Raw genomic sequence first — 25,982 nt, forward strand, 5'->3', positions numbered from 1 at the left:
GGACCCCTTTGGAATTCACACCCAGCTGACCAGCGCTAGCATTAGAACTTGAGACCTTAACACCCACAGCACAGACTCTGCAGCAGTAAGACAGCAAATTCCACCCCGGGTCTAGAGTGACTCACATGACAGAGAGCAGGTGTTTTACCCCAAAATATATTTCTTTGACATGATTTTAAACGGCCCTGCAAAGCTGTCTTGTGGGGAAGTCCACATTCTGTAGAGAAGAAGCCTCTTCCCTTTCCAGGGCTTTTTCTGATGCTGGAGAGACTGGCTTAGTGTCTAGCGCGTTTTCAAGGTCTCAGTAGGAAACATTTGCCTTGAAGGGCAGCCCCCTGAGATTTCATCTAGAGAGGAAGAACTTTGGTCTCCACAACCCCTTATCTTAACCCAGACACTCCTTTCTATTGAGTCCATGTGATTACATAAAAACTCTTTCAACCAATTGCTAATGAGAAAGTCTTTGAACCCACCTGTGACCAGGAAGGCCTTCCCTGCCCTGGAGTCACCCTGCCTTCCCTGGCCCAACCAACGTTTATCTTTCATGTACTGACTGACGCCTGCCTGAACCTTCTGTCCCCGTACATGTATGAATTCACGCTGCGGCCCAACCCCCTGGGGCATGTGTTTTCAGGACCCCCTGGGCTGCACCACGGGTCATGCCCCTCACATTTGACTCAAAATAACCGTCTTCAACTATGTTACGTAGATTTTTTTTCTTCAACAAGTCTTTTTTTTTTTTTTTTTTTTTTTTTTGAGACAGAGTCTCACTCTGTTGCCCAGGCTGGAGTACAGTGGCACCATCTTGGCTCACTGCAACCTCTGCCTCCTGGCTTCAAGTGATTCTCCTGCCTCAGCCTCCTGAGTAGCTGGGATTACAGGCGCCTGCCACCACGCCCAGCTAATTTTTGTGTTTTTAGTAGAGACGGGGTTTCACCATGTTGGCCAGGCTGGTCTCGAACTCCTGACCTGGGGATCCACCTGCCTCAGCCTCCTACAGTGCTGGGATTACAGGCGTGAGCCACCGCGCCCGGCCCATCAGCAAGTCTTAATGGGGAACTAGGGTTTGGTGCCTTTCTCTTCTCAGATGCTGAGTTCCTTGAAAACTTGACCTCCAAGATGCTAACCCTGGTGAGGAAGGAGCCTCCTGTGGGTTCTGCTCCCGCTACTGAAAAACCCTGATGCGGTTCAAGGAAAAGTAGCCTTGGAGCTGGACGGCGCTGGCTTCAGGTCCTGGTTCGCCGCCTGGTGTGGTGTGGAGAGGTTTTACTCTTGGGAGGCGCAGGGCGTGGAGGCTGCTGTCCACGGCACTCCCACTCCGGGCTCCCGGTGTGTTGGGGGATGGTGGCCAGTCAAAAAAGAGAGCCTCAGAGGGAGGGCACCGTGGACCCAGGCCCTGCCCTGACGCCAACCTTGGCAGGACACAAACCCAAAGAAACCGTAAGGCTGGTTGTGTGGCCAAGACCTGGGACACAGCCCCTCCCCCGCAGGGAGCTCGGACACCCCCCACCCCCCTGGGGAGCCCGGGAATAAAAGCCCCGCCAGGACCTACCTGATACCATTTTGTCCAATCCAGGCCCCACTCCCTGCCATTTTGTTCCATCCGGGCCCCACTCCCTGCCATTTTGCCCCACTCCCCTTGGGCACAGCCAATCAAGCGCCTCCACTCCCTATAAAACCCCACGTCTAAGAGGAGTCTGCACGACTTCTCCGACCCCTCCTGTCGGAGCGCAGAACCTCACCCGGGAGCCTGAATAAATTCCTTTGCATTAGATTATTTTCGTGCTGGCCTCAGTTTCCTCGTTTTATCCTTGGCGAGAACAGACCTTACAGAAACGAGCCGTTAAAAGGGGGAGAAGCGTGTGCCGAAGCCCGGAGCGCCACAGACAGGGAGGGCCGTGATGGAGCCAGGGACAGAGGGCAGACGCGGAGCGTCGACAAATGCCAGCCAGGACCGTCTCCATCCCTTGAGGGGCCGCGTGCAAAATGAAACTGCCGTGCCTCTTGTCAACCAGTCCCAAGAATTGCAGCAGCAGCCCCGGCACCGCCACCCCCACAGCAGGACCCCGTGCCACACGGCCAGGCCCCGCAGGACCCGAGCTTGGCGGCGTCCCTCTCCTTCCCGAGCCCAGGCACCTGGAAGGGGGCGAGGAAGGGCAGGGCCGCCCCCAGCTCGGCCGGCTGCCGCCTGCATATCCCTTCACACCCTTCCCAGGGCCGACAGGGAAACGTGACAGCTTCCGAGCGAATTCCTGTTTTGGTCCCTTTCTGTGACTCAGGCATGATTGCTCGCATGACGTCCGGCCGCCCCGGGCTTTATCTGACGGGCGCGAGGCCTGCTCTAGAGCCCGAGAGGCTGCAGTGGGAAAGACACGTGGGCGGTGGGACCTCGGCTCTGTGCGGGAACATTGCCCAATCGACCTCGCAGGAACGCTGTGTCCAGCCTCTCCACTGGAGTCACTCCGAGGGGCCCTTGGAAGCCATCCAGCTCCAGGAGAGAACGCCCAGCTCCCCACAGGCTGCATCCGAGCCGGCCCCCGGGGCACCCCTGCTGTATGAGCCACAGGCTGTGCCGTGGGCAGCCCCGGTCCGCGCTGCAAGACGAAGGTGGGAACCCGCCCGGTCCAGCTCTGGCTCTGGTTCCCTCCCTGGCTTCATCCTCAGCGCTCTTTGTGCCATTCTGAGCTAAAGGCCTTCTCCCTGCCCCTCAAGGTCACACAGTGTCTTGGCCCTTATGCAGACTGGCTGCTGCAGATGTTAAACCCCATCCCATCTGTAACAGGAAGCTGACAGTTCTCAAATCCTTCGGCTCACTCAAGAGGGAGGCCAGGACCCGCGTGTCTGCATGCTAAGCTCTCCACAGGGGCCTTGCTAGAAAAATGCAACGACCTCAGAAGATCAAAGCCCACGTTACATCCACGACCACCTCCTCGGGGACTGCTGAGACCCAGCAGCTTTTGTACATAGACAGGCCTTCTCCTCTGGGTTCAGAAGTCCATGGTCCCTCCAATCTCCCAGCGTCTGCAGCCCACACAAAAGCCAGTGAGCTCATTCGAATAGGAGAAAGATAATTTCATACTTTAAAAAAGCACTTAAACAGCAAAAGTTCCTGTGAAAACCACATGTGGAAAACCCACTGACAAACAGGCCAAATCCTGAAACCAAGTTTCAAATTTCAGGGGCTTCAGATGGGGCTGCGGGAGAAAGCAGGGGGTTAGGGCTGGGCATCCCCCAGCGACCAAGAAGGCGGCCACACGGCGCCACCCAAGTGCTCCCGCACAGGAGGCCCCCGGGGGCTTCCCGCGTCCTCTACAGCCCCACCGGGGTCCTGAGACGGTTCCCCCTCCGAGCACGTCGCCACAGCCAGGCCAGTCCATCACGGCCCCAAAACATCTGCTTTCCCCTGGCGGGAGATGGGGACAGTCATGGGGCTGAGGTTTTGGGATCCTGTTTCATGCCCAGGCGGCCCTAAGCCTAATCAAACTCCTTCACCAAAACCAGCCCTGGTCAAGGCCAGCTGCTCCACATTTGGGTTCCTTCCCTCCCGCAGAAACCTCCAGAACACGGCATCCAGTGGCCCCCTGCTGCCTGGGGCCCATCCAAGGTGTCTCAGCCAAACTTCCAAAAGGAATAAGAGAGGGAGCCCAGGCCAGGAAGACGGCAATGATGTCCAGGTTCCCAGGTGGACCCGCGACTCGGGGAGACAGGCAAGGACAAAAAGGGGCTTCAGAAGCCACTGGACGCACCGTGGGGTCGCCCCAGCGCTGAAGGGTGGCGAGTTCCTCTCAAGCCCCACAATGAAAACAGAAGCAGAAACAGGGCTACACACACAGAGAACCCAGCAGGGACCACTCTCTGGCACGGTGGGAGAGGCGATGGGTCCCGTGGTGCTCACCGCCTTTCCCACCAGGCCGCAGCAGCGGCTCATCCAGCCTTCCCAAGCCACACAGCCTGGGTTCCCACACAAGAACAGCGAGTCTTTCAGAAGCCTCGTCCTTGAATGGCTGGAAGGGGCAGACAGAGGCTCCTCCGGGCTGTGGGAGGCTGAGCCAGCGCCTGAGGCTCTGGTGGAAGAGGGAGAGCCCGAGGTCAAGGGCAGCTTCGCCCCAGCCAGCCTGCACCCGGCTGGAGATGGCCATGCAGGCCTGCTAGGCGGCAGTCAGACCACAGGCTCCTCTGCCTCCCAGCTCCTGGCTGTTGCAGAACTGAAAAGGCTGAAGCACAATTTGTGACGTGCCCAGAACCCTGAGAAGCAGGCTCCGGACGTCCAGTGGTTGCAGGGCTCTTGAGAGAAAAAACACATTGGACTTGTTCAAGGACACAGGAGTGGCAATCTGGGCAACTCTGCCAAACAGACCCGAGCCAGCCCCAAGCAGGGCATTCTGGGGGCCAGCAGAAGCCACCGTGGCCCGTTCACTTTGCAGCTGCCCTCTTGCAGCAGGCGGGCCCTCTCTCAGGCGGAGAGCTCCCAGGCAGCCTGCTGGCCGGGCATCGCTGCACCCAGGGCACCTCTTCTCAAAATGGGGATGGTGTTAGCTGGGACTGGAGTGATTTCAGCAAAGGCCAGGCCGAATCAGGACTGAGAAAAGACTGGGGTTTCTCTGCTCTTTCCAGAGCCTGCAGTGGCCAGTGGCACGGACACCGTAGAAAGTCCCAGGCCCAGTGTCGCTGCCCCAGTGAACTGGGAAGTTTGGAGGTGGTGGGAGGGGAGGTGTTGATGCTATCTCCTGAAGTGCTCTCATTCACCAGCCGTATTTGGCAGGGGAGGCTCTTAAAACCTGTGTTCTAAATATCCAGGTCACCACTAAAACAGCCCGATGGGCGTGCAAGGCGATCCTTTCATCCTGCCCTCTGGCTGAATCTCAGAAAGAAGTAGCAGGGACTTGGCCAGGTGCGGTGGCTCACGCCTGTAATCCCAGCACTTTGGGAGGCTGAGGCGGGAGGATCACAAGGTCAAGAGATCGAGACCATCCTGACCGACATGGTGAAACTTCGTCTCTACTAAAAACACAAAAATTTGCTGGGCGTCGTGGTGGGAGCCTGTACTCCCAGCTATTCGGGAGGCTGAGGCAGGAGAATTGCTTGAACCCCGGAGGCGGCGGTTCCGGCGAGCCGAGATCGCATACTGCACTCCAGCCTGGATGACAGAGCAAGACTCCGTCACAAAAAAAGACAAAGTGGTCAGGGACTCAGCCTGACTTCGTGTTCCATTTTTCTTGAACCTAGGAACCACTACAGCCTCCCAGAGACCAAACCGCCAACGTGGACGGTGCCCAGCCTTTGCGTGGTCACGTTCCGACGGCCAGACGCCCTCTTTGCACCCACCCTGCCTTCTCTCCAGGCTCCAGGTCTGGGAGGCCACCTGGGGCGTCCGCCATCCCTGGGTCCACGCAGAGGGTGGCAGCAGGGAGACAGGGGCTGGGTGTTCATTTCCTGGCTCCCTGAGGCTTGGCTACACCCAGAAAAGCCCGTCATGGGGCCCTCCAGACTCTACTGTCGCTGACTCAGTAACGGCCCCCAAAGATGTTCACATCCTAATCCTAGATCCTGGGAATATGCTTCCCGGTGTTATTTACACATAGATGTGACCGAGCAGGTAGGCAAGTTGAGGCTCTTGAAATGGGGGTAGCCCTGGGCTGTCCCGGTGGCCCAGTGTCATCCCAGGGTCCTTGAAGAGGGAGACAGAGGGGTCACAGGGGGAGAAGGAGGTGTGAGAAGGAACACGCAGTCAGGCAGAGACAGGAGGAGGCTGCGCTGCAGCCTGGGAGGTGGAGGAAGGGTCACGAGCGAGGGGTGGCGCAGCCTCAGGGGCCACGAAGGTAAGGAAAGGACCCTCCCCGGAGGCCTGAGGAGGAACCGGCCCTCACACACCTGGATTTTAGCCCAGCAAGGTGTGACCTCCAGAGCTGGCAGAGCCACAAACTGGTCGTCTCACTGCAGCCTCAGGGCACTCACGCACCTGTCCTCTCTGGGTGTCAAGAAAGGGCCAGACCCCAGCCTTCAGGCTTAGGATCTCTCATGGGATCCTCAGTCCCTGCATGTGGGTTCCCAAAGCCCCACCCAAACCTTTTCCACACTGAAGTCCTCCTCCAGCTGCTGGCCCCCTCCTGCTGGGCTCTGACCGGTGCAGCCCTGCTTCTCCAGTTTGGGTGAGTTTGCCTTCCCTGACGCCCTGGAAGTCCCCAGACAGCGCTACCCATGAGTTCTGTTGAGCATGAACCCTTTGGCGTCACCACCCCAAGCCAGCGTCTCTCCAGCCCGGGAAGGGTTTGCGTGGATTAGGGGAGGGGAGGGCACGTGCGGCTGGCCTGAGGTTTTCTCCCACGTGACACGTCAGATTTCCAGGAATCTTAGAATTCCAGGCATGTCTCCTGGGTCCCTTCACTGGAGCCCACAATAAAAGCTCCGCCATGGCACCTGGCGCTCACTATCCCCAGTGGGCTGATGGCTCCCACTGTGAGAGCCGGGACCTCTGCCAGGCAGCTTGCTCCCCGTCCACGGGACAGGCCACGGAGCCGGGAGGGGGGCCGTGAGAGCAGCCCCTTCAGCAGAGGGTGGGAACTGCGGGACAGACGCGCACTCCTTGGTGCGTTCCACCCTTTTAGGGGGTCCCTGGAGGCTCAGAGCCCAGTTACCCACAGAAACATCTGCTCATCAACCCTCAACAGCTCCTTCCCCGCCTGACTCGCTGACTCCCTGGGGCTGCCAGGGGTCACCCCCAAATCCTGCTCTCAAGGCCTGCCTCTGGGGACCCAAGTCCAGAGACCAGAGACCGCCTCAGCAACCCTGAAGCCTCCGTGCTGACTCTCATCGGCAAATGGCGGGGGGCAGGCTCGGATTGGCCCTTTCTGACTGCTTCCAGGCTCCAGCTGGAGGTGGAAGGGTGGTTCTGTCGTCTTCTCTTCCTTGTAACTTCTGGGAAAACCACAAGCAGGACTAGAACCCCAAATTTCCATTCCATTGTCAATGAAACCCAAATACACCAGAACCTTGGAAACAGTCTGAGCCTTCCCGATGGACAGCGGACCAGGACGGGAGGGAAAGGGCCTTGAGCAAAGCGCGCTGCCCCGAGTCTCACACCCAACCTGAGCGGCACAGAGTCCTCCGGAGCACAGCGTGCCCGGGGAGAGCCAACAGCCCTGCTGTGCCTGCTGGGGTGTCCCTGCTGTCACACCCTCACTGGGATCCTTACCACAGAGGGGCAGAGTGGAGGAAGAGGTGTGCACGCAGGCACCATTGTTGCACGAAGCAGTTTGTTGGTGAGGAAGGAGCTGCAGCCCTGCAGGACACCAGGCCATGCGACACCAACACATGACTAACACGTGACCAACACATGACCAACACGTGACTAACACGTGACCAACACATGACTAGCACGTGACCAGCACGTGGCCAACACGTGACTAACACGTGACCAACACACGACTAACACGTGACCAACACGTGACCAACACACGACTAACACGTGACCAACACATGACCAACACATGACTAACACATGACAAACACATGACCAACACGTGACCAACACGTGACCAACACGTGACCAATACATGACCAACACGTGACTAACATGTGACCAACACATGACTAGCACGTGACCAGCACGTGGCTGACACGTGACTGACACGTGACCAACACATGACTAACACGTGACCAACACATGACCAACACATGACTAACACGTGACAAACACATGACCAACATGTGACCAACACATGACTAACACATGACACCAGCTCACGTGACCACAGCCCACGTGCACATGCAATCATGCAGATGGAACTAGCACAGGAAACTGCACAGAAGGACCAAAGCGTGCCCGCCCAGCGCGTGGGTCCTGGCAGGAATGGAAAACGAGCTGCCTCCAACCCCGCGCAGCTTCTTCTTCCCCCAGATCACTGCTAACCCCATCACGGCTAGTGCGCCTGAGAAACAGCAGAGCTCCCAGAAGCAGCTTGCTCGGGAGGACGGGTCCCTGCTGCCTCAGGCTGCTCTCAGAGGAGGCCGAAGTCAACACGAAGGCAATGTTTTAGCAAGACCTTCAGCAGAGTCTCTGGCTGTTTTTTTCTTGAGAAAGCTATTGGAAAATTCGTGAAAATATTTACATCAATTTTATCTCTTTATCTTGGTTTGACTTTTTTTATTGTCCTTAAATTCATTTCCGTGAAATGTGAAATACATTCTCATGTTTGAAGTTTTGGAAAAGACAGTCCCGGGGGAGGGGATTGGTGAAACGCAGTTTGTCGACAATGGACTGCAGATGGCTCAGCTCTTACCTTGACAAGGACGGCGTGGACAGCAGACGTGGGCGCCCAGCTGCTGTGCTCCCCCCTCGACCTGTTTTCTGCCCAACACTGCGAGGAGCCCCCACGTTGCCTCACCAGACTCCATCCACCCAAACACCGGGGCCCACGGCAAAACTGCTGTATCTTGCACTGAAAATAAAACCCAGTTACGACATCTGACACAGGCATGCCTCCAGGAGTTGTATGTAAACCCTCCCAGGTCAATCCCGACCACTGAAACAGTTCACAGAGGGAATGAAACGTGCCAGAGACGAGTAAGAGCTGGCTGTGCTGTCTCTTTGCTCCTTTATCCACCTTTATGTGTTTTCCAAATTTCTCGTAATGAGAGTATTTTTTAAAAAAACACAAGTGGCCAGGTTTAGAAACTCAGGGTGAGCTTTCAAAGTAAGTCACGGAAAACATTCTCCACGCTGAGGGAGCGTCTTTGCTTTAGTCAGCTTGTCTGAGACTAAGCGACCATCCCCACGCCCCTGCCTCTGCTCCAGTGGGGCCCTCATCCACAGTAGTCCTGTGGGGCAGGTGCCCTTGTTCCCACATCACAGACCAAGAAGGCGAGGCCCCAGGACACACGCCCCAGGGCCCGGATTCAGGGCCCACACCGGGTTCCGTGTGTACTGTCTCACGGGACCCACAGGGCTGCGCAGTGGGGCCCTCATCGCATTGCTGCGGAGCACGTGAAGCCGGCAGGTGCCACCGAGAAGCGACGTAGGGTCCCTCTGCTCCACAGCCCACGCCCCGCCAGTGAGCCCAACAGTGGCCTCCAAAGCCACGTCTTCCTGCAACCTGAGAAGGTGGCCTTATTTGGAAATAGGGACTTGGCAGATGTGGTCAGTTAAGCTTAGTCGAGGTCATTCTGGACTGAGGACCCTAAACGCAACGGCGGGTGTCCCCAGAGGAAGAGAAGGAGCCACGTGAAAATATGGAAGGAAGAACGCCCCATCACGTGGGAGGCAGAGCCTGGCAGAGTATGTCTGTAAGCCAAGGAATGCCGAGGATGTCCAGTACCCCTGGAGCCTGGGCGGGTGCGGAGAAGCCTCCCCACGCCAGCTCCTTGATGTCAGACCTCTGCCTTCAGGGCTGTGGTATTTCTGTTGTTTTACGCCTCCAGCGTGTGGCATTTGTGACAGTGGAGGCGGGACGCAAAGTCTCCATCCCTGCTGGGGACATCACCACAGAGATGAAAATATGAAAAATATGTGTCAAGGCAGGGACCTGAGGGGGGACGGGAGGCCGGTGTCGGCTGCACAGGCCAGGGGCTGGGAGCCGGGAGACACGAGGGGGGGAAGCAGCCTGCGGCCAACATGGCTGAGCGCAGCGGGTCCTCCTCACCTCCATCCTCCTCCCTCCTCCTGTCCAGCCACTGCTGAGTGCGACGGGCCCTCCTGGCCTCCCTCCGTCCTCCTTCCTCCGGACCCTCCCCGCCACGCTTCCTCCTTGCTCCTCCTGTGTTAGACATGGTTCCCGGCCCTGGGGAGACGGTGGGAACGAGACTAGCCAGGCGCCCACCCTCCTGGGTCCCCACGACGGGCAAGGGGCTTTCGCAGCGATCCCAGCAGTGGCTGCCAAGCGTGGAGGCACGGCGTGGAGGAGGCACGGGGCGTTTCTGGGGCTGTGGAAGCACGCAGGGCACTTCTTGGGAGTCGTTCCCAGGAGGTACATGGAGAACTGGAATTTAAAAGCCAGCCTGTGGCGCGCGATTTCCCACACGCCCTTTGCTTTGGAACCCGCGCTTCCAGCTCGCAGGTGAAGTAAGCAGCGTGCGAATAAGATGGTGAAACCAGAGCAGAAGGGGCGGGAGCGCAGCGCGGGGCCTGTTTCCGGCCCTCCTGAGCCTTGGCTGCCGGGGCGGGGGCATTCCGGGCCTGGGCCAGTGATTGGCAGCGTCTCTTCCAGAAGGAACGCTGTTCTCATCGGCTGAGCTGTCGTGAGGAAGGGCCGTAGACTAGAGCGCTGCAGTCCCAGCAGCTCCTCTCCCCCAGCTCTGGAGCTCACAGCCCGTGTCGAGGCGAGGGCAGGGCAGGCCCCTCCTCCAGGTGCTGGGGAGAGTCTGCTCCCTTCCCACCCCCACGTGCCAGTGGCCCCGGCGATCCCAGGGGTCCTCGGTGGGCAGCTGCCCCGCGCCGGCCTCTGCCTCCCGCTGCGCGGCTTCTCCCAGTCAGTCTCCTCCTGACCCACCCTGACACCTCCCCGTAACCACCTCACATCCGCACAGGCCCCATTCCACAGCGTCACGTCCTAGGTGCTAGGGTAAAGTCCTGACATGTCTTTTGGGGGACATGATTCAACCCAAGACAACTGAGGACCGTGGAAGCCATTTAGTGCCCTCACCCCCAGCACGGACCCTGCGAAAACCTCTGGCTCAGTCTCATGAGTCACTGCAGACCAAGTGCCCCAGACACCAGCGGGGCCGCTGTGACAGGCACCCTGCAGCCCTGGAGGGGGTGACCACCCCGGAGCTGCAGAGAAGGCCCTCCTGCCACCGCAGGGAGCCACGGTCTGCCCTGACAGCCAGGGAGGTCCTCGGAACTTGTAGGGAGACAGAACGTATATGCTGCTATAGCAAAGCCCCTGAGACTAAGCAACGTGCAAACAGCAGACATTTCCTGCTCACAGCTCTGCAGCTGGAAGCCCAAGAGGAAGATGCTGGCAGGTCCGTGTCTGGGGAGGCCCCTTCCTGGCTCGTAGGCCCCTTCCTGTGTGTCCTCATGCGGCGGACAGGACAGGATCTCCCCAGGGCCTCTGTGTAAGGACATCAATCCCACCCACGAGGCTCCACCCTCGTGCCCTCCTCAGCTCCTGAAGGCCCCCCCTCCCAACACTGTGGCCTTGGAGGTGGGATTTCCACACACTCATCTGGGGACACAGACACAGGCTGCAGCAGAGGACATGGGCAGCTTCTCCTTCACACCCTCTGCGTTCACCTCCTTCCCGATAAAGGTCAAGCCCCCACCCCCACCGCCCCTCACCTTCCCTTTGAAGAGTCTCACCAATCCCTGCCCACCGATTTCCTTTCTGGCGATTAGAAAGGGGCCCTTTTATCTAAACCCTCCTTTGAAATGCCTTACGCTATACAAGATTTTGGGATAAGCGGGGGAGAATGTGTCTCGAGTTTAAACCTCAGGGACTCTGAATCCACTCAATGCAGGTATTTAGCCAGAATTCAACCACATCGGGAAATCAGAACCCTACTCCCAGGGGGTGCCACAAAGTGGAATTTTTTAAATATTTGAGGAAACTCAAAGACAGCCACTTGTTTACGGCTGGCTGAGGCCAAGTGGCCTGAGGAAGCCAGCAGGGAATGGAGGTTGAGCGGGTTCCAAGCTGCCGAGAGGGTCGGGCAATCCCGTGGCACTGAGGGAAAGGGGCGGAGGGCCAGTGAGGAGGATGTGAAGTGGGGAGCAGAGCAGCCCACGCTCACGCCCTGCACAGTCAGAGGCGGACGGTAGGGTGAGGATTAGGGTTGGGGCCTCAGCATCCCACCATGGGGCTGAACCACAGGGGCCCAGCAGTGAAGCTGGGGCACCTCTGCTCCCCAGAGCACAGCAGAACCTGGGCTGCTCCACGCCCAGAGCAGCTGGGCACCCACTGGGCATTTCACAGACAAGGAATCAAAAGGCCGTGGGCCCAGGGCATGCTGTGTGCACAGACGTGTGTACGCATGTACAAACACATGTACACTTACAGAAGTAGACACGTGTACAGACACATGTGTACACACCTAGAGACACACATGTGTACATGCTCACAGACACGTGTATATGCGGTTATAGACACACGGGTATGTGCTGAGACACCTATACACTTAGAGACGGGCACATGCATGTGCTTAGACACGTACGTGCTTACAGAGAAACACGTAGACACGTGTATGCACTTACAGGAACACGCGTGTACATGCTTAGACACACGTGTACACACTTAGAGACGGGCACATGCATGTGCTTGGACACGTACGTGCTTACAAACACGTAGACACGTGTATGCACTTACAGGAACATGCGTGTATGTGCTTAGACACACGTGTACACACTTAGAAACAGGCACATGCATGTGCTTAGACACATACGTGCTTACAGAGAAACACGTAGACACGTGTATGCACTTACAGGAACACGCATGTACGTACTTAGACACACGTGTACACACTTAGAGACAAGCACATGCATGTGCTTGCACACACAGACCCACTGGCAGAGCTCCCGGCCTTGCTGGGCTCCGACCCTGGAGCCTGGATTGAGGGGCAGCCCACATACCCTCTTGCTGTGTGGCCTCGTCAGGCCACGCAGCCTCCCTGCGCCTCAGTTGGATTTACCACTAAGTGCCACGCCGCAGGCCACACCCAGGCCGGCCGCACCCCGTCCACATTCTGTGTTGCTCAAGTGTTTGCGGGGTGCCACGGAACAGAAGGAAGGCCCTTTCCTCTGGCGCACGTAATAGACACAAGACCCAGAGTCACACGTCATCAGCACCAACAGTGACATTAAAAACCAGGAAGAAACCACTCGCCTGCCGTGCTCCACGGCGCCCTGTCCCGGCTCGATCCGCTTGGTTAACACCCTGCCTCGCCACTGCAATCCTGGGGTCAGGAGGGACAGGCCCCGGGCGCGCAGAGTGAGGTCCCGGGGCCGCTGGTCCTGCGTGTGGCCGAGTGTCTTCCTGCAGTTGGGGAAGGAACGTTTCCTTCCTTTCCTTCCAGCTCCCTCCTCAGCGTCCTTCTGCACAAAGAGCTCGGCTCCCTTCGGACCTCTGCCCAAGAAAACAACAGGCGTCTTTTGTTTTATCTTATTTTCAAACATAGAAAAGTAAACATCACTCTTTCATTGAAAGAAAATGATCCACATTAGAAATGACTGGACAGACGTGAAAATAAGAACGCCCCAGCCCCCCATTCCTGTGCTCATCCATTCAGCAGATGTTCACGGGCCCCTGGTGCAGGACGTGGTGCTGAGCTGGAGGTGAGGGCGTGCTAAGACTGGTGAGGTCTGCACACCGCACAGTTTACATTCTAGCAAAGGGGGCGGACAGTCCAGGCGGACGGGAGAAAAGTCAAGTAACCACAGATTGACATGAGTGCTGTGGAAAGGCATAGCAGCCTGCAGGAGAGGCGGGGGGACCGCTTTCACAGGCCAGAGGAGAGGCGGGGGGACCGCTTTCACAGGCCAGAGGAGAGGCGGGGGGACCGCTTTCACAGGCCAGAGGAGAGGCGGGGGGACCGCTTTCACAGGCCAGAGGAGAGGCGGGGGGACCGCTTTCACAGGCCAGAGGAGAGGCGGGGGGACCGCTTTCACAGGCCAGAGGAGAGGCGGGGGGACCGCTTTCACAGGCTGGAGGAGAGGTTGTGGGGACCGCTTTCACAGGCTGGAGAGGTTGTGGGGGCTGCTTTCACAGGCTGGAGAGGTGGGGCAGCTACATTCACAGGCTGGAGGAGAGGTGGTGGGGGGGCTGTTTTCACAGGCCTGAGGAGAGGCAGGGGGGCCGCTTTCACAGGGCCCTGGCCAGACTTTGCTCCTCCACTGTCCCCTCATTCCTCCAGCCAGCAGGGGCACCCACGCACCAGCCATGGCTTCAGGCACCAGGCCGTGGCTTCATTTCCAAGCACGCATCCTTCCTCAGAGACTTTCACTTGGCTTTGTACTTGGGGTTTCTGTCCACATTTCTGCTCCGTCTTCAAGCATGGGTGTCAAGGCTGCGTGATATTCAGTGATGCAGACACCTGCTACCGAGTACCAGCTCAGCAGGGAGACCCCCATCCAGGTGGCGCTGAAGGCAATAGCAGGCAGACGCCCAGACAGAACAGCAAAGTGGGTCTATCCAGGGGGCCCAGCAGCCTTCCGAACTGAGAGCCTGCACGGGCTAACAGCATTCCAGGCTTAAGGCCCCCAGCAGATTCTGATCCATGAATATATTCTCTGGACAGGTGATTATTATAAGCAAACAGGTGTTCTGTATTTTCTCATAACACAAAACACACCCAGTAGGCAGCTGGTGCCTGCTTACGACTGATCACAAACAACCTACAAAGTATTCTCCACGAGGGAGCCGCCAGGGCAGGGTCAGCTATCTCAAAGAAGTGCTGTAACCGGTGTGTGATATTCACACATTGTCCTGCTACTTTGGAATGCCCCAAGTGGTTTTCTACTGTGGGTCGGGGGCGGCTAGGTTTTCCTCGCCGTCGTTCTTCCTGGTAAACAATATATTCTATCATACACTCAGCATTCATCAATATTCACAAACTTAGCATTTCCCAACACCCCGCTGTTTACTCAGCCTCTCTGTTAATCCGTTTTCGCACTGCTGTTAAGACATACCTGAGACTGGATCATTTATAAAGAAAAAGAGGCTTAATGGACACACAGTTCCATGTGGCTGGGGAGGCCTCACAATCACGGTGGAAGGTGAAAGGCACGTCTTACATGGTGGCAGCCAAGAGACGATGAGAGCTAAGCAAGAGGGGCTTCCCCTAATAAAACCATCAGATCTCGTGACACTTATTCACTGCCACGGGAACAGTACGGGGGAGACCGCTCACGTGATTCAGTTACCTCCTACGGGGTCCCTCCCGCAACACGTCGGAATTACGGGAGCTGCAGCTCAAGGTGAGATTTGGGTGGGGACACAGCCACTCCATACCACGCCCCTATGAGGGGACACCTGGGTTGTCTCCAGCTCTTCCCTCTCATAAATCCACTGCAGGGAACATCTCCACACTTAAGGCTTTCACCCTTGTGTGGCAGCTTTTAAGCAACGGGTTTCAACTCCCTTTTACAAATCAGTATGCCTTCCTCTAGCATAGAACCCAGCTGCCGGGTGCTGTAGGGAGAGACTGACACTTTGCAAAAATAATAGTTGGGGCCAAGTGTTGTGGCTCATGCCTATAATTCCAGCACTTTGGGAGGCCAAGGTGGGAGGATCATGTGAGTTCAAGAGCAGCCTAGGCAATACAGCAGGATCCTGTCTCTAGAAAAGTTTAAAAAATATTAGCCAGGCATGGTGGCATGCACCTGTAGTCCCAGCTACTCGGGGGGCTGAGGCAAGAGGATGACTTGAGCCCAGGGGGTTGAGGCTGCAGAGAGGTAGGATTGCACCACTGCACTCCAGCCTGGGCCACAGAGCAAGAGCCTGTCTCTAAACAAGCAAGCAAACAAAACTCAGAAACAACTTTAATCCAGGCTGTAAGCTATTCTTGCTCAGAGAATCAGTTTAGTGGGCGTGTAGCCCATGTTGAGGAGGAGGGAGAGGCAACAGCAAACGTTACCGCGCAGAACGTGAAATAAGCAGAAAACGTCACCGCGCAGAACGTGAAATAAGGCTTCACATTCTGACCTGTGTTTCAGATTCGGCTGCGGATGTGAGTGCGTGCCGAGGGTGAGGATGAAGAAATGTCTTTCTCACTGTGGCTCTCAGCCCAGAAAGTGTGAGTGTGAGGAGGAAGGTTGAAGGACAGCCCCAAAAAGTACACCTGTGCCCCAGAAGCTGTGGGCGTGGCCTCATCTAGGAAGAGGCACTTCGTAGGTGTCGGTAAGTTAGAGGTGTTCGGAGGAGATTATTCTGGATTAGGGAGGATTCTGAATTCCATGACAAGTGTCCTTAGAGAGAAAGCCATGGGACAGCGGAGCAGAGTGGACTCATGTGTCCGTAAGCAGAGGAGAGCTGAGGCCAGCAGCAGCTGGGAGCAGAGGAGCGGGATTCTCCCTCGGAGACCCCAGAAGGAGCCAGCCGTGCCGATGCCTTAGGACTCGTGGCCTCCGGAAGCGTGCGAGGACGCGTTTCCGTTGTTTTCAGTCCCCGGTGTGTGGTCTTCTGTTATAGGAGCCCTGGGGATGCATTACTGGAGCTCTCACTGATCTCAGAGGGGCATACACTGGAGACAGACAGCAGGCTGGATGCCGGCCCGCAGCCGGGGCAGAGAGCGGCCAGGCCCCTTCTCCAGCACAGTCTGGAGGAAGCGCTCGGAAGGCTTCCCGTCCCGCTGAGACCACGCATTCTTGGTCGTTTACAAGGCCCTGTGTCCTGGCCCCACAGCCTCCTCCGGGACCAGCCTCCATGTGAACAGCGAGACTCAGCTGGAGCGGAGAGGAAGCTCGGTAGCCAGGCACGATAGCGGCCCACGGAGAGCGTTTTACTAGTGGGGAAGCATTTCCTCTGTGCTATCTTGCTGGAGCCCTCACAGCCGTGGGAAGCTGGTTTTATAGATCTGGTGATGAGGAAGCCACAGCCAGCAGGAGGTGACATTCTGCGGCCCAGCCAGCCGGGGTCTGTCCTTGCCCAAAGTCCTCATCTCTCTGGCGTGAGTCCTGCTCAATCCAGGATGTGCCAGCTGGTCCAGGCCTGTGTCACTGTGTCCTGAGCACCCCAAGTGTCCCACAGTGACACAGAGCAGGGAGCAGCAGAAGGGCCTGGCTTGAACTGGGTCCCCGATGAATGCCTTCACCAGCACTCTGCTGCTCTCCCCTCTGGCCATGCAGGGGCCTGTGCCAGGTGCAGGGTGGTGTGGGCGGGGCTTGCCAGTGGTGAACAGTGGATGAGTGAGGCTCCCTGTGCAGGGCAGGTGGATGGCAGCATTCTGGGACCTGGGGAGCAAGCAGCAAGTGGGCGCTGGACCTCAGCAACGTGTTGGAGAAAAGCCCAGAGTTGATTTGGGCACCATGCCAGGAAGGACTCCCCTGTGGGGGGTGTTCAGGGGTGTAGGCGCCCCGCAGCTGCACCAAGCTCTGTGCTGTACTGTGGCTCAGAGCTCAGGCCCTGGAGCCACAGACTCAGGCTCCTATTTGGTTCTGCCACTGAAAGTGACGTGGGCCGGACAGTGCAGGCTCTCCCTTGCCTTCCTCACCTGTGAAATGGGGCCATAACAGTGACTATCTCGCAGGGTTGTGAGGATTAAATGAGATAAGTCACGAGAATCAGTTTGCTCCAGGAACTCAGTAAGTGCTGGCTGAGAGCACCCGGCTCGCCCCCGTCCCATCATGGGTCACACTGTGGCATTCTGTCACCTGGCTGCCATCTGCCTGCAGCACACTTCATCGGGGCAAAAAAGCTCTGCCATTGCTCTCATACAGCGGGAGGTCTGTTAAATAATCCCCAAATGATCTCAGGAGATCCGAGGTCTCCATCCATTTCCAAACAATTCCCCAGGTTTGACAGTAGGGTGGGCGTGACACTGGCCGCATAGTGTATTTTCCAATCTCCCTGAAGGATGCACTCACCCCAGGGAGCCTGCACTGCTCTCTGCTTCAGAACCACAACAGCAGGTTCTAGGTGGGAATGAGAGCCAGCATGGGGATATGGCACACTGAGAACAGCTAGAAAAACTGTATCTGACACTGAATGATCGTTGGAAGGCATCATGAGGCTGCTGAGGTAACGTGAACTAGCAGAGGGCACTGGAGAGGGGAGAACCAGGAAGGTGAGCACTGTCTACAGATGCTTCTCGCTAGGGGAGAACCAGGAAGGTGAGCACTGTCTATGAAGGCTTCTCTCTAGGGAAGAACCAGGAAGGTGAGCACTGTCTACGGATGCTTCTCTCTAGGGCAGAACCAGGAAGGTGAGCACTGTCTACAGATGCTTCTCGCTAGGGGAGAACCAGGAAGGTGAGCACTGTCTATGAAGGCTTCTCTCTAGGGAAGAACCAGGAAGGTGAGCACTGTCTACGGATGCTTCTCTCTAGGGCAGAACCAGGAAGGTGAGCACTGTCTACGGATGCTTCTCTCTAGGGAAGAACTGGGAAGGTGAGCACTGTCTACGGATGCTTCTCTCCAGGAGAGAGCCAGGAAGGTGAGCACTGTCTACGGATGCTTCTCTCTAGGGCAGAACCGGGAAGGTGAGCACTGTCTACGGATGCTTCTCTCTAGCGGAGAACCGGGAAGGCGAGCACTGTCTACGGATGCTTCTCTCTAGGGGAGAACCGGGAAGACGAGCACTGTCTATGGATGCTTCTCTCTAGGGGAGAACCGGGAAGGCGAGCACTGTCTACGGATGCTTCTCTCTAGGGAAGAACCAGGAGGATGAGCACTGTCTACAGATGCTTCTGTCTAGGGGAGAACCAGGAAGACAGGCACTGTCTACAGATGCTTCTCTCTAGGGAAGAACCAGGAGGATGAGCACTGTCTACAGATGCTTCTGTCTAGGGGAGAACAAGGAAGGTGAGCACTGTCTACAGATGCTTCTCTCCAGGGGAGAACCAGGAAGGTGAGCACTGTCTATGGATGCTTCTCTCTAGAGGCATCTGCCCATGTGAGTACAGGCAGGAGGCTGACAATCTGGAGCTGCGCCCACAGAGGGCCACTTCTGGGGACAGAGGAAAGAGCTGAGCTCTTGGTAGTGACTTGGGGGGCCCTGAAGGTCCTTGCCAGGTTTCCCCTCAAGTCACATGATGAAAACCTGGGTTATGTGGAAATGGGATATATGGAAGGCCCCAAGGAAGCAGGTCAAAATTTCGACAGAGTCTCAAGGCAAAGTCTCGACTTCAGGACCCGTTAAAGACTGGGGCCCCCAAGGAACACATCAGACTTTCCACAGAAAACTCTAAAGGACCAGAGGGCTCAAAGAAGGAGACAGAGCTTGCCAGGGCTGCAGCCCCACTTGACTCAGCAGAGTACCTTGCAGGAGTAGGGAGAAGCCTTAGTGCTGGATTATCCTAGCACAAGGAAGGGCAGACCCTCTGTGTGGGAAAAACAGCATCAGCTGGAGCCTCCACAATGCTTTTTATTCACCGTGTTTAGTATTCAATAAAAAATTACATGTCATGACCAAAGGCAGGATCACATGAACAAAAACCAACAGAAAATACAGATCTTAGAAGCAGATACAGAGATGATCCAGCTAACAGATTTAGGAAGCAAGAACTTTCAAATAACCTTCATTCAAGGACCAGGAAAACAGAGGAAAGGATGGAGAAATTCACCAGAGGGAGTTTTAGAAATCTATGAAGAAAAAAAATCTAAAAGGAAGAATACAGATCAGACAGAGAAGAAGACAGGCCTGGTAAATTGGAAAAAATAATTTAAAATATAGAAAAATATATTAGAGACAAAGGGGACATAGTTAAAAGGCTAACATGCAGTGATTGGTATCCCAGGAGAAGACGTAAGGAATGAAAAAGGAGGCAATATTTGAAATATACCTTCCCAAACCCTTTACATCAGAAGCACGATAAAGACAAAGGCATTCCTAGAGACATCATACAAAGACTTCCAAAACCAGAGACAAAAACCTTAGATGCAGCCAGACACTCGGTGTCTTCCAAGAAGCAACAATAAGACTGACAGCCAACTTCTCAACAGAAATTAAGGAAGGGCAGAGGCAATGGAATAATATCCTCAAAGTGCTGAAAGACCATCTGCCAACCTAGAATTACACGCCTAGTGAAAATAGTCTTCAAAGTGAAGCTGAAATAGAGATGGGTTCAGACAAGTAAAAACTGAGAGACTTTGTTGTCAGAAAATCTGTACCAAAAAAGTATGAAGGAGTTCTTAGGGCAAAAGGAAAATGACCCCTGAGAAAAACACAAAATTGCAGGATGGAATAGAAACCAAACAGAAAGTAAACACGTGGACAAATGGGAAGGAATATTTACTGAACGTCAGCTACATAAAGTAATGATCGGTATGGGTTGTGGGGTTTAAAGTGTGTATAGAATTAAAAATGCAAGACCACAAAACACGAAACGTAGTAGGGTGTAGAGTGAAGTCACAGTTAAGATTCTGGCATTACCCGGGAGTAGCAAAGGCAACATTTCAAGCACCTGTTTTAATTGCTAAGGTAACCACTAAAAGACTAGTAAAAGTTAATAGAGGGAAATAATGGAATAATAAAAATTTTTTTATTGATTTAAAAAGACTGGCTGGGTGTGGTGGCTCACGCCTGTAATCCTAGCACTTTTGGAGGCTGAGGCAGGTGGATCACCTGAGATCAGGAGTTCGAGACCAGCCTGGTCAACATGGTTAAATCTCGTCTCTACTAAAAATATAAAATTAGCTGAGTGTGGTGGCGCATGCCTGTACTCCCAGCCACTTGGGAGGCTGAGGCAGGAGAATCACTTGAACCTGGGAGGTGGAGGTTGGAGTGAGCCGGGATCACGCCACTGCACTCCAGCCTGGCAACAAGAGCAAGACTCTGTCTCAAAAAAAAAAAAAAAAAAGCAAGACATGAAAGAAGGGAGATATAAAAGAGATAGCTCAAATAGAAAGAAAGTATGGTAGACAGAAATTCCAGTATTTCAGTAATTACATTAAATGCAAATACACTACTCCAATTTAATGACTGTGATTATTGGAGACTAGGTTAAAAAAAAATCTGTCTATATGCTGATTACAGGAGATATACCTGACAGAATTATAAGACAGGAAATTTGCAAAATAAAAATATGGAATGAAAGATTATTCAAATAGTAACCAAATGTACTCTGGTGTAGCTGTTTTAATATTAATTAAATCACGCTATCAAGCAAGGAATATCACCAGAGACAAAGAGAGACATTTTCTGAAGATAAAGTGGTCAATCCACCAGAAAAATATTTCAATCCTAAGTTTGTATTTATTCAATAAAAAGTCAAGAGAACTAAGAGGAGAGGCAGACAAATCTACCGTCACAGTGGGGACATTAACACCCCTTTTCAAATACCCAGAATCGCCCTGACTCCTCTCATATGGAAATTAACTTGTGGAAATTCTGGCTTCTGGAAAATCTGAGCAGAAAGCTCACCAGCCCTCACGTGAAGAACATCTTCTTTCTATGAAATCCTTGCTGTAAGCAAACTGCAGATGGGGTAATCACTGGAAAAGCCCTGGGTGTGCTCTTATCAAGAAGCCATCAGTGAATCCTTCCAGGGTGTCACAGCCTTTGTATGGAACAGAGTAAGTTTCCCTGTATTAATTCATGTGCCTCCACACCTCCCCAGGGTCACTCAGGTTAAGGTGCACGCAGTTCCCTGTTAGACAGAGAAGGGACAGGGTTTGTGACTTCTGCAGCCAAGACAAGAGCCACCTAAATTTGAATCTCTCCAAACATCCTCCAAAAATCACCCAGATCAGCAAGAACACCACCACACACATTCCACGATTTCAGCGTATCTACAGGACAGAGAATAATACAAACGTGAAACCATCTGCAAATAGGAAAACAAACGCCAGTTTCAAACAGAACTGTTTCTTCTTGGGCTCTCATCGTAAGCCTCTGCAGAAAGCTGGGAACAAGGGGAAGGGTGTGAAAAGGCTGCCCAGAAAACAGAAGAGGAGGCTGAGCTAAAAGCACCCCCAGAAAGAGAAAGGCCACAGGAAGTGTGGAAATACTAAGAAAGCAGCACTGACTCCAGGAAAGGCTCTTAGACGTCCACATGCGAGTGCGGAGCTGATCTCAGAAAGGCAACCATTTTGGGGGAGGAGGAGGAGGCACCCTTTGGAAATGGCATCGTGATGGGAAGGATCACAGCGAAATTTACACGCTCTGAAGACGTAAACACATGGATGAGCGCGCAGTCCTTCTCCACGTCCGCCCGAAGGCTTTTTGCCATGCTAACAAAAGACAGTCACCACAGCGCCCAGCCAACGTAAATTAGATATTCTTAAACAAGCATTTGAGTGTGTGAAAATAACCTTGAGACATAAAATTTAAAACTAAGAACGTAGGCGGACCAAAAAAAGAGGAAGAAACAAAATACCAGTTGATGGAACTGAAAAAAGGGGCAGGGAGCAGCGGCTCGCGCCTGTAATCCCGCACTCTGGGAGGCCACGGCAAGTGAATTGCTTGAGCCTAAGAGTTCAAAACCAGCCTGGGCAACGTGGTAAAACTCTGTCTCTACAAAAAATACAAAAATTAGCTGGGCGTGGCGGTGTGTGCCTGTACCCCTAGCTACTTGGGAGGCTGAGGTGGAAGGATTGCCGGAGCCCAGGAGGGAGAGGTTGCAGTGAGTCAAGACGGCACCACCTCACTGCAGCCTGGGTGACAGAGCGAGATCTTGTCTAAAATAAATAAATAAGTCAATAAATAAATAAGGGAAGAAAGAAGGAAAGAAAGAGAAGAAAATGGTTTAAAAAGTGACACTAAGGATGACGACTAAATTAAAAGGTATGCAAAGGAGAACAGATTTGAATGAAAATCTGGGAATACCGCGGAAGAAGAGCAGAAAACCAACCATGGCAATGAAAATGAGACGATGCAAAAAAGCAAGTGTGTCAAAGACAAAGTGGTAGAGACGGATGACAGGGAAGGAAGAGCCACTGAAGTCATGGAAAAGAAAAACAGGAAGCAAGAGAACCCTCAGAGAGAGAAGACCCGAGTGAAGCCACAGCAGGGTCCAGCAGGTGGCTGGGGAAACGCATCTGGAGCAGGTGCTTCTGAGGCAGAACTCAGTGAAACTATTAGACATTACATATAAAGAGATCGTCAAAGATAAAGAAAAAAATCTTGGATTCCTCCAGACAAAAATATCAGACAACTTTAAAAGGATAAAATATATATAAATTTTAGCCCAGCATCAAGGAATAAACAAAGCAAGGCAACTGAAGTTCCATTTACGGGATGGAGAAGTAATCCCTACCAGACCAGCTGTTCCACAAATAACCGTAATAACTGGACAAATTGTTTTTAAAACATCTGGAGGAGTTGGAGAGCATGAAGAAGCATAGCACAGAGGGTGCTGCACATGTGTGAAGGGGGTGGTGCCGGGTGCGCTTCCCATGGTCATGGCTCTGTGGCAGGGCAGGGCACAGCTGGCACCACACAGGTGGCAACCATTCTAATAGGAAACTCACAACCACAACGGCCCAAAGGAGCAAAGGGCTGCATTTGTGGAGATCACAACAGCTGGGAAGTTGAAGGAAAAATCCAGAAAAAAGATAAATAGAGAGGGGGCCCACAGTTCTGCACATAAACTCTGCTCAAATCCTTGCCTAACACCTGAAGGATGCATGTATCTGCTCAGCTAAGTGGATTGCCCATTAAAACAGACACCAAGAAGTCAGTACCTGTTAGAGAAACATGACAGAACCCAGAGTCGTTATCACAGAACCCAGAGTCTATTCAAGTGTCAGTAACAATGTTCAGAATAGAATAAAAAATCACTAGATATCCAAAGAAACCTAAAATGTGACCCCCAGTTTATATCCACCTTCCCTCCTGACGACACCCACCCTGAAGACTCCCTGGCCCAGCGTAAGATGTGAAGACAAGGGCCTTCCGGGAGCCATTTCACTAATGCTTAAGTTGTGTAAGATCACATCCCTGTACTAACTCTTCTGATCTCTGTCTTCTAGTGATTCTGTATCTCCAGACCTGATAGAGGCAACAGAATACATAAGAAACACATGGAGATTACTAACCTCCGTGTACATAACAATAGCAGGTTACCCATCACTACCCTCTGTGTACATAATAATAACCAGGTTACCCATCACTACCCTCCATGTACATAACAATAGCAGGTTATCACCACTACCCTCCGTGTACATAACGATAGCGGGTTACCCATCACTACCCTCCGTGTACATAACAATAGCGGGTTACCCATCACTATCCTCCGTGTACATAACAGTAGCAGGTTACCCATCACTACCCTCTGTGTACATAACAAACCTCCGTGTACATAACAATAGCAGGTTACCCATCACTACCCTCCGTGTACATAATAACCAGGTTACCCATCACTACCCTCCGTGTACATAACAGTAGCAGGTTACCCATCGCTACCCTCCGTGTACATAACCATAACCAGGTAAAAGAGCCAATGGTGGAAAACCTCCATGACAAGAGCAACAGATAAGATAAAAACATTTAGGGGTAAATGTATCTAAGATATGGGGAGAAACTATTTGAGGACAAGATTAAAGTAATCCTGAGAGACACAAGGTAGACCACCGACAAATGAGAAGACGTCTCCTGCTCTCGGCAAGGCCGCTCAGCAGCCGAAGGCGCAATTCTCCTGAAGTTAATCCTGCTGTAAGGGAAGCCCTGCCCAACACCAATGACCATGTTACAATGCTAAGCTGATATTCAAGCCTGTATGAAAAATAAGGTCATTGCTTATAGCCATTACTGGAGATAGTGGGGAAAAAAAATAAGGTCATTTCTCCCCTCAATTTTTAATAACACTCTCTATATTAAAAACATTTTCCCTTTATTTGGTATATGTTATAAATATCTCTCCCAAGTTGTCATTTGTCCTTTGAATTTCTCTACGGTGTTTTTTAACCATGGAGAAGTTCTGTTTTTATGTACCCATCTTCTCTCAGGTTGCATTTTGAAGTTTAAAAAACATTTCTGAGGTTTCCTTCTCGTATTCGCATGGTTTAATTTTTTACATAAAGAGCTCTCCTCCATTTGCAGGTTATTTTTCGTGTATTGTGTGAGATATGAACCTAATTCCATCTTTTACTAAACAGCTAACCAGTTGTCCCAGCAACATCTGTTAACAAGATGATCTTTATCTCAGGGATGTCAACACAGTGAGCACAGGGGTTGGTGGCGGGTGGAGGAGGCTGCCCAGTCTTACCAAGCATTAAAACACACTAAAAAGCCTCCAGAGAGAAAAGAGTGTGATGCCAATACACAACTAAACAGAACAGTGGGAAAGAACCCCGGAAACAGACCCGAGGGCCTGTGAATCCTCAGCAGATGGTGACAGTGGCATTAGCGCCCCTGGGACGAAGATGATCTTCTAACAAATGTTGCTGGGACCACTGGTTCATCATTTAGTGAAAGATGGAATTCAATTCATATCTCACACTATACACAAAAAATAAACTCCAAATGGATTAGACATCTACAAGTAAAAAATTAAACCCTACAAATACTAGAAGGAAACGCCAGAAAACACGAGAGAAGATGGACGCATTTGACAGTGTAAAAACAAAACAACTTCCCCACGGTTAAAAAACACCGTAACGAAATTCAAAGGACAAATGACAAATTGGGAGAAATATCTATGACATCTATCAAATAAAGGGAAAATATTCCTAGTACAGACATCATCAGTAAAAACTGAGTGAAGAAATGACCAAAGACCCAAGAGGAGAATGAGCAAAAGACATGACGGGAGAATTCACCAAAATGCATCTAGATGGGCCTTAAACACTTGAGAACTGGCTCAGCATCACTCACAGCAGAAACGGCAATCAAAGCCACATTGCGGTAGCACTTCCCACCTCTCAGATTGCAACAATGTAGCGGCATCATTGAAACCACATCCCCGTTGCTGGTAAAAATACAAATCGGTACAACCCTCGTGGAGGAAGTTTTCGCATCAGTAATCTCATAACTTGAATTTACTCTGAAGATAGAATAGTAGGAGGGTACTTTTTTTTTTTTTTTTTGAAACGGAGTTTCGCTCTTGTTACCCAGGCTGGAGTGCAATGGCGCGATCTCGGCTCACCACAACCTCCGCCTCCTGGGTTCAGGCAATTCTCCTGCCTCAGCCTCCTGAGTAGCTGGGATTACAGGCATGTGCCACCGTGTCCAGCTAATTTTTTGTATTTTTAGTAGAGACGGGGTTTCACCATGTTGACCAGGATGGTCTCGATCTCTTGACCTCATGATCCACCCGCCTCGGCCTCCCAAAGTGCCGGGATTACAGGCGTGAGCCACCGCGCCCGGCTGGAGGGTACATTTTTTAAAAAAACAGATGCACAGGCTTATTCATTGCAACAGTTCCTGTAATTGCAAAATATTAGAAACAACTAGAAT

Source organism: Aotus nancymaae, unplaced genomic scaffold (assembly GCF_030222135.1).
Source record: "Aotus nancymaae isolate 86718 unplaced genomic scaffold, 86718_ANA_hifiasm-v0.15.2.pri h1tg000095l, whole genome shotgun sequence".
NCBI lineage: Eukaryota > Metazoa > Chordata > Mammalia > Primates > Aotidae > Aotus > Aotus nancymaae.